General features: G+C 43.4%; 1 pseudogene; it reads right to left on the bottom strand.

Moving 5' to 3' along the window:
- Positions 1–7,276: 7,276 nt before the first annotated feature.
- LOC123854847 (small nucleolar RNA U3) lies at positions 7,277–7,471 on the bottom strand (annotated as a pseudogene).
- Between the last annotated feature and the right edge of the window lie 532 nt (positions 7,472–8,003).

Raw genomic sequence — 8,003 nt, forward strand, 5'->3', positions numbered from 1 at the left:
TTCTTTTTGTGGGTGCATACATTTTTTTTTTTTTTGAAGAGCTATTGTTAAATTTCTATATATAAGACAACAGTACGGTATTGATTTTGGTAATTTTTAAACAAAAGTCGTATTTTTAGTTAAACATGCTACATTCTTTCAAGTTTCCTGCCTTTGCTCCTGATTTTCCTTCAATTCAAAATGCATGACTCCTCACATTCCTCATCTGGCAAGCTGCTGGGCATCTTTTGGGCTGTAGCACAAATATCGTCTCCTCTTGAGAAATCTTCCTCAACTACCCCCTCTCCCGGCTTACGGTTATTCATTTCCTTCTTCATATCCTCCCATTTTTCAGACTATACTATAATTATTACTATCAGACTATTTAGGCTAATTTTATTCCCAAATAGTCTGAGAGTTCCCAAGAAAATATTCATTCATTCAATAAATACACATCTGTGTGTGTATATATATATATATATACGTATATATGTAATTTTTTGTGAGAGTCTGCTCTTTTTACTTTAATGGCAGCATATTAAATATACTACTCTGCTTCTTGCTTTCTAAGAACTTTTTTTTTTAAGATTTTATTTATTTATTTGAGAGAGAGAGAATGAGAGAGAGCACATGAGAGGGGGGAGGGTCAGAGGGAGAAGCAGACTCCCTGCTGAGCAGGGAGCCCGATGCAGGACTCGATCCAGGGACTCCAGGATCATGACCTGAGCTGAAGGCAGTCGCTTAACCAACTGAGCCACCCAGGCGCCCTAAGAACTTTTTATCATAGAAAAAATATCACACATAAGCAAAAGTAGAGAAAATAGTGTGAACCCCTATATAGCCATCAGCCCACTTCAAGAGTTCTCATACATGATCAATCTTATTTTACTGATACCCCCAGCTCTAACCCCAATTATTTTTTAAAAGATTTATTTATTTATTTTAGACGGAGAGAGCGAGCGAGTGAGAGCATGAGCAGGGGCAGGGGCAGAGGGAGAGAGAGGATTCTTGAGCAGACTCCCCGCTGAGCACTGAGCCCAATGCGGGGCTGGATCCCAGGACCCTGAGACCATGACCTGAGCTGAAACCAAGAGTCAGCTGCTTAACCGACTGAGCCACCCAGGTGTCCCACACCCCTGATTATTTTAAAGCCAATCCCAGACATCATATAATTTCATCTATAAATAATTCAGCATATATCACTAAAAGAATAACTTAAAAAATATAACCACAATATCTATCACATGTAAAAAAATATATCATAAACTATCCAGTCAGCATTCAGATTCCCTAACGGTCTCCCCCCTCTTTATCTCTCTCCCCCTTTTTAACAGATGCTGCTTTGTTCAAATCAAAATTCAAGCAAGGTCTACACATTGCATTTGGTTGATCCCTCATTTTTTTTTCTTTATCACCTAACAATACTCTTGGAGATCATTTCATACCAGAACATAAAGAACTACTTCATTCTTTCTTCCACTGCAGAATATTCTTTGTATGGCTGTACTATAATTCACTTAACCAGCCTCCTGTTGGTGGGCATTTAGGTCATTCCAAACCTTTCGCTATTGAATAACCTTGTTGAGTACGTCACTTTGCACATTGGGAGTGTGTTTAAAGATAAATTCTTGGAAGTGGAATTTCTTTTCTTTCTTTTTTTGGAAGTGGAATTTCTGTGTGAAAGGATATGTGTATTTGAAATTTCAAAAATTATTGCTAGATTGTCCTTCATAGAGGTGGTACCCAAGCAATCAATGCTTCTATCAGCCATGGGGATGAGAACTCTTTCCCTGCACCCTCCTCAGAAGCACCATCCCCTCTCAGACCTCTGACTGTGCTATTATTCCCTTTCCCTGGAATGCCCTGTCTCACCTTGTCCATCTGGTGAACTCCTTTTCTTTAAGGCTCAGCTTAAACTCCACCCAACCAAGAGGGTTGGTGCTCTCTCAGCACTCCCAGAGACCCCTTTTCATAGCACACTTCACACTTAATACTGGGTCCTCTTTGTTGACTCATCTCTGTCCTCCACTGGTTAGTGAGGTCCTTAAGAGTGTAACCTGAGGCACACAGTAGGTGGTCTACACAAATTGGTCCATAATCTCTGGGTTTTCTCCAAAGGGAGCTCAGGGATTTCTGCTGTTTCCTTGGGTGGAATGAACCCAGAGTCATGGGTGCATCACTGACTTTTGTAACCCACTGATGTCCAAGTATTGAAGCCCAGAAAAACCCCAAACTCCATTTTGCCCAGCCCCAGAAGCCTGCAGCAGATGGCACCGCATCCCTGAGGCTGCGAGGTCTGATTATCCTAGACCTACAAATTGTTTACGGATTCTGACCTCTCAAATTGCTTTCTATTTAATCTGGGCTGGAAGACCTTGATTTTTGTTGTTTTAAAATCTAGGCTCGCTTCCCACCCCACAAATGAAACTGTCATCCTCTAAATTATTATTATTCTGGATGGACAGGAGCAGAATTAGGACCCACAAAAGCAAGTGAGGCGGGGCAGGTGGGAGTAATCCCATGTGCCCGAGGTGGGGGAGGGTGCAGCAGATGGCTCCCCAGGCAAGCCTTGAAAGCCAGGATTAAAAAGTAATTTTCAGCATGCTGAAAATGGGACTGCAGATTTGGGTCACCACAATTAACTCTCTCCCAGCTGTGGGCCAGAGCCTTGGAGTCAAAAGAAGGTGCCCTGTCTAGGAGCGATGCTAGGTGAGAACCCCTTGATTTCTCCTCCCGAAGCTTCATGGGAACATTTTCTGGGCCTTGAGGAGGGAGCTCGGGCCCTCGGGGTCAGCCTCTTCCTAGAGACAAGGTTCTACTTCCTCTCTAAATGTGGACTCTTGTCAGAGGGAAGTCCTTCCAAGGCTGTAGGAAGCACTGTGCCTCCAGAGATCAAGTTCTTATCAGAGACCAAAAGTGGCATCCCATCCTGTTATCGAAGTACCTCGGGCATTTGCCCCACAAGAGGTGAGATACTGCCTTGCCCATTACTTTCTGTGGTAGAGTTGCTGCCATTGTCCCTGAACAGCATCTATCGGTAACTGTCCCTGTACCTGCCCCACCCCTGACCATAATTCCTTTATCTTTTAAAATCCAGTGCATTAAATTCTTTTCCCTGAGGAATGATATTCTGTCCATGCCCCCCCCCATCCCAACCACACTCTTGAACTGTAGAACTGCAATTAATGGGGTTTCCCTTTTCTTTTTGTTTACCAGGAAACTCAGAGCCAAATTCAAAAACTAATTTCATGGTCTCCATGAATGCATTTTACTTTTCCACTTACCTTGTTATTCTATTCTAATTTACATAGTCCATTGGTTCTGATTTTGTTTTCCTCTATATATTGCACTATATTGCTGAATGTACGTCCTGTGTGTTATATCACATCCTTTGTGCAACTAGGTAGAATATAAATAATTAAATGCAGAAATAATCCACACTTTCATTCATTAAAGCAACTTTTGCAATACGTACCAGTTAGATGCTTAATACTGTAGTAGGTGAGTGGCTGATACAAATAAAATACATTTAAGCATTTAACATCTACTATATCCAGGTACAATGCCTAGGACCTTTTAAGTCATCTGTTTTAATTTACGTCTAACAATCTTAAGGGTGCCTGGGTGGCTCAGATAGTTAAGCATCTGCCTTTGGTTCAGGTCATGATCCCAGAGTCCTGGGATCGAGTCCTGCATCGGGCTCCCTGCTCCTTGGGAGCCTGCTTCTCCCTCTGCCTCTCTCTCTGTCTCTCATGAATAAATAAATAAAATCTTAAAAAAAAATAACAACAATCTTAAGACATAAATAATTAAGTTGGAATATATAAAGCACTTAGCCCAGTGCCTGGTATAGTAAGTACTAAATAAGTGGTAGCTATTCTTCTTATTAGGTATCATTATTCTCATTTCAAAAGAGGAAACTGTAGAGCTGAAAGGTTAAATTACATTGTTATGAGAGCTTGATTAAAATAATGAACCAAGCATGTGACGACACTTTTTTGGTTATCCAGAATCCACTCCCCTTGCTTTCAGGGAAAGCATTTCTTTACAAAACTCTACTGCCTACTCCATTTGTAGTTCCTGTGCTCTGGACCCGGCTTCATCCCCGCCTCCTGGGGAGGAGCATTGACCCAAGCATGGCCAATCAGTGCTCTGAATTTACCTCCCCACAGTCATTGGCTAAGGAAGGAGCATGTGACACAAGCATGGCCAATCAGTGCTCTGAATTTACGTCACCACAGTAATTGGCTCAGAGGTACAGCATGTGACTCAGATCGGTCTAATCCAAGTGACTCTTAGGATTCCTGAGGGCGTTATTGAGACGAGATGCATTCTCCTTTCTGCTTGGCCTGAGCCGCAGCATATGTATGACTGGAGTTTGATCAGTCATTTTCCTACTCTGAGTAAAGAGTCGTTTGATAATGGAGTCCACAAGAGAATGGGGACTCCAGAGACGGACAGAGTGAGTGTGGGTCCTGAAGATATTCCCCTGGGTCCAAACACGTCCAAAGCCAACAAGATCTGTTCCAGGATTAATGGGATTGCTGAGCCAGTAAATTATCTTTTTTGCTTAATCCTGTTTGAGTTGGGATTCAACCACTTACAACTATAAAGATCCTTCTTGTATAGGCCTTCAATAAATTTTTGTTCCTTTACTTTTCCCCCATTTGATGGACTTGCCCAATGTCACAGCTAATAAGTGGCAACAGCAGTATTTAAACCAAGTTCTGACCGCAAAGCCCATGGACATCATGTTCCTTGCCTATGGGAACTTGCATTGTATTGGGGTGCCAGACTGATACAAATGCAACAGGTGGATGATGAGCCAAGGTGGGGAGGGCTTGGCCATTGTGTAAAAGCTGTGAGCATCATGCTTCTGGAGCACCCTCACCCTGCACTCTCCTTCCCAGAATCTGTAAATGGTCTGGGAGAAGCACAAATGCTGATTCACAGACATGCCAGCTGGCTCAGCATGTTTCTATACAAGGAGCTGATGCTTCCCCTGCTTATTTAAAGGAGACTCATTGCCTGGAGCAGAGACTGGGTGAAGCAGACACACATCCACAGCCCTGGACTCTGACTCACCCTGTGACTCCTTTGGTTGAGTCATCTCTCTCCTGAGATGGGCTTTCTTGTCTGCAAAATGAAGCTTGACAAATGGGGTACAAATGAGATCTAAGTCGTGGGACTGGTTGCTGCTGGGTAGTCCCACCTGAGTAACTGTAGGAATAGGCCTCCCCTCTCTAGCATATCTGGGAGTCCTCGAGGTGTGGGTGAACACGTCCATCCAGTCTGACATCTCCATAGCTCTGGAGAGACCCTCTGCTCCCGGTGGAGCTCCAGGCCTCGTGTTGCATAGTAATCACCATTGCCCAGAATGCTCTGTTTCTGTGGCCCTGACCGCCTCTGGAGCACCCCCCCCCCCCCCCCCCGCCCCTTAGCGTGCTGCCCCGCTGCCCCGGACCTCTGAGGAGGAAGGAAGCTCCCTTCCCCAGTCCTGTTCTTACGGAAAGACTCTCCGGGGAGTTGTCTGCCATGTGTCACGGTAAACCTGTAGGAAAAGACAACTACTGGAAGGCTGGGTGTGGCCCTGGTTCTGCGAGTTTTGTTACTTTCAGGGCATCTCCCTGTGAGGGCAAGTGCACCGAACTATGCATATGAGGATGAAAGCACCAGTGTCCCCACTCAAGGACAATTGCAACAAGGATGAAAGATACTATTGTTACAGGCGGCCCATTCAAAAGAAATAAGCCTGGTGAAACAATTCTGTAAGGGAGCTGCTCACCCCGTTGTGCTTACTCTAGGCACCAGAATCATAACCTTAATGATCAGCGAGGGCCCATCCCATTCAGGATTCAAAGATGATTAAAAGATGGTGCTGGTAAATGTTAAAAAACCAGCTCTCCAGGAAAAAAAAAATGCTTATTGTAAACTTTATATAACTTATATATGTTTATTATAAAATTTTATAAATTTTATAGATGGAAAAGGAATGTAGCACACCATTTACAAATAACAAGATACACAATGCAGTACTGTAAATTCCATATAGGCAATTGATTCTCACGATTCTTGACCTTTGTTGAACTCTCGTGTCCATAGCCAAACTATGGTTGCAATTCAACCACGATTTGACAAAATCAGACTATGAATAAATGCTTGATTACTATCCTATTCAGCAAAGAAGGCGCTTACGTCACTAAATAAGTGAGTATAATTCCGATGTGAGTATGGGTTTGTGTTTTCATTTCTGTTAAGGAGTAAGACAGAAGAGAAACAACAAAGATGTCTATTGGATCTTCATTTGTTCACTAATGACACAGTGACTTCTTTGCTGAATCACGTAGTAGGTTTTGAGCTCTGGGAGAAGGTTTCCTGAATTTTCTGTTCCAGTCACAATGTAACAATTATAGATACAACATGCATTTAAATCGAATCTCCATTATTGACATTTCTCCATTATTTTCTTAAGTCTATGCAATCAATAATTTCCATGATGTAAATACTCTCACCGTGGCTGATTTCAATCTACCACCTTTAAGTCACGAATGTGGATTTGGAAAGAGATGCAAAATAGCACAGCATTAGTTGTGGTATTTCTACCATACAGACTAGATGTAAATAACCTCAAGAGCATAGATAATAATAAAATGTGGTAAAATAATTGGAAAATGAGGAGTTCTGAGTATTTATTACCTTTGTTTTTAACATAATTTATTTCATTGTAAGTATATGTAATATACTTATGTGCACTTATGTACTTAGACTTATCCAGCACTCCACCACCAAAGATAGAACCAAATCACAATCCTGGCTCAAACCACATTTGGTAAAGAAAACTAGATCAGTGGCTCAGAATATTAATACCTGACGAATTTTTAAGGCCACTTCCTTTTCCCTAAGTGATATCATTAGCCATGTAGGTGAGGAAGTAATTCTGGGTTGCTGTACAGCTTCTAGGCACCTAGCATCTAGCACCTCTCGTTTCTTTCAAGAAACATTTGAGTGCTTCTCAAAGTGTGGTCCCCAGCATCAGCATAACCCCAAACATTTTGGAAATGCAAATTTTGGGGTCCATTGCCAACCTATTGAAGCAGAACCTGTGGGGACAGGGCCCCGAAAGCTCTCTCCCATGTTCCTAATGCATATTCAAGGTGTTTCTGACATGTGCTCAAGTTCCATCTTTTCTAGGGACTAATAGTTTGAATAGTACTGCTCTTTTGGCTGTCCCACATTGTTCTCACCCCTTGCTGTAGATGATGGCATGTCAGCCTTTATCCTCCCCCACCCCCCAAAAACTACTCAGATGGTGTCCCTTCCCTCCTAGTTTCCCAAAGGAGGAGAAGAATGATCATCAATGACAAAGGGCAGCTGCAGAAGCCATGCCCAGAGCCAGCTTCATGCTCAGAAAGGGACATTGCACCTCCTCTTCATGGTTTTGGGTACTCTACATGTTCAGAGAAACTTCTCTAGTAACGAACAGTATAGTCTTTGGAATGTCAGCTTTTAAATTCAGAATCCTTGTTAGTGCTTTCAGGCATGCTCACCATGCAGTAGTTAGGAAAAGAGTTCTCGTCGACTGGTCCCTGTGCAAGGCTTCACCTCCATCCAATATGCTTTGCAAGATGGTGCTGTGGGATGGGCGCCTGGGTGGCTCAGTCGTTAAGCGTCTGCCTTCGGCTCAGGTCATGATCCCAGGGTCCTGGGGTCGAGTCCCGCATCGGGCTCCCTGCTCGGCGGCTCAGGTCATGATCCCAGGGTCCTGGGATTGAGCCCCGCATCGGGCTCCCTGGTCAGCGGGAAGCCTGCTTCTCCCTCTCCCACTCCCCCTGCTTGTGTTCCCTCTCTGGCTGTGTCTCTCTCTGTCAAATAAATACATAAAATCTTAAAAAAAAAAAAAAAAAAGATGGTGCTGTGAGACAGGTGCTTCTCTAGCCTCTGTGGCCCAGGGCTCTGGGCTGACACGATCTCTGGAGGATCAGTATTGTCCTACACTGTGAACATAGCAGGCTAGTTTAAATTGC

The sequence above is a fragment of the Mirounga angustirostris genome, unplaced genomic scaffold (genome assembly GCF_029215605.1).
Source record: "Mirounga angustirostris isolate CCGP_5_RB_7025 unplaced genomic scaffold, mMirAng1.0.hap1 SCAF_17, whole genome shotgun sequence".
In the NCBI taxonomy this organism is placed as follows: Eukaryota; Metazoa; Chordata; class Mammalia; order Carnivora; family Phocidae; genus Mirounga; species Mirounga angustirostris.